Below are 1,564 nucleotides of genomic sequence, written 5' to 3'. Positions count from 1 at the left end.
ATTCAATATTTCTAGTGCTGTTCTGAATTCATTCAGAAGTTTATCCCTATTTTCCTTCAGTTCTTTGGTTTCTTTTTGTGTTCTTTAAATTCACTGATTTCTTTTATCATGTTTATAATTGTTCTTTTGAGTTCTATGTCTCCTGCATTATATCTAGGGGGTTCTCATTGTACTCCTCTAGAGGACTATTGCTTTTTAGTGGCAATATGGTATTTGGTTTTTTCATGTTGTTTTTTCTCTGTGATTTTGACATGTGAATTTCTTCTGTAGTTTCTGATTCTTGTGTGAGACTCAAGCCTTCAAGTTTAGGTCTGCTTCTTTTTGTGAACTTATGTCTTTGTGATTTACTTTTTGGGCATGAAAGGCTGATTCCTCTAAGCTTCCAGTTCTCTCTTTTGATTTATATTGGTGTTGCCAGATTGCTTTTGTCTTCAGGAGTTCCCACAGAGGCCCAAGTGAGATGAGGATCAGATGCTCTCAGCCTTTCTCCTAAGGTCTGGATCCCTCCAGGATAGATTTTGGCCTCATGATTTTGGGGGTTGGACTGGCCTCGGAGCAGGGCCCAGGAAAGATGCTGGTCTAGGGCAGCTGGTGGCCATCCCACCCAGAGATGCAAAGGAAGACGGGGGTGGGAGATGGTTCCAAGGGCCCCTGGGGACTGCACAGAGGTGGTGGGTTGGTCTGGATGCAAAGGACCAGGAAGAGGAAAGGTCAGCCCCAGTGTCCAGGAAAGAGGCTGGCAGGTTGTGTAGACCCAGGGAGGCAGAGGGAGGTAAGGGTGGGGCCAGGCCCAGAGCACCCCTGGGGAGCCAAGAAGGAACTGAGTTGTTCTGGATGCACAGGATCAGGAAGAAGCAGTGATGGTTCCCAGGTGTCTGGGGCACCAAGACAAGGAATGGGACAGGGCCCAGGCTAGGAGGAGAGACTGGCGGGGGAGATGGGAGGGTGAGTGAGGCTGGGGGAATCAAGGCATGGAGAGCAAGATTGACTTACCCCAGGGAGAGAGGTCTGCAGGTCTGGCAGGCCCAGGGAAGCAGAGGGCTAAATAAAAATTTTAAAACATCTCCAGTCTTGACGGGCATGGTGATGCATGCCTTTAATCCCAGCACTTGGGAGGCAGAGACAGGCAGATCTCTGAGTTGGAGGCCAGCCTGGTCTCCACAGCGAATCCAGGCCAGCTGTGTCTACAGGGAGACCCTGTCTCAAAAAGCCAAAAAAAAAAAAAAAAAATTTCCAGTCTGATTAAAAGCATAACTTTTCAGTTTTGCCAGAACACCTGATCACAGGACCACCCCTAGGAAGAAAGGTTCACATTAAATCATGCTGAAGAGATGGGAAGATTCTTAGTGAGTTAAGGAGAGAGTGAACTTTTTTTGCCCAGTATTCCCACCTCTTAGTGCAGTTCTTGTGGACTGACGCATACACAGACACATGGCTCTCTTTGTAAGTTTTGTCTGTTTTTCTGTATTCTTCAGAAAAGTCTAGTAATCTCTCTGTTTCTCCTTTATGCTTTGGAATGCTCCAATGTTTTGCATTTTTTTAAAAATATATTTTTAAATATTTT

The sequence above is a fragment of the Nannospalax galili genome, unplaced genomic scaffold (genome assembly GCF_000622305.1).
Source record: "Nannospalax galili isolate Female #2095 unplaced genomic scaffold, S.galili_v1.0 scaffold1217, whole genome shotgun sequence".
NCBI lineage: Eukaryota > Metazoa > Chordata > Mammalia > Rodentia > Spalacidae > Nannospalax > Nannospalax galili.
This window is presented reverse-complemented; position numbering follows the sequence as displayed.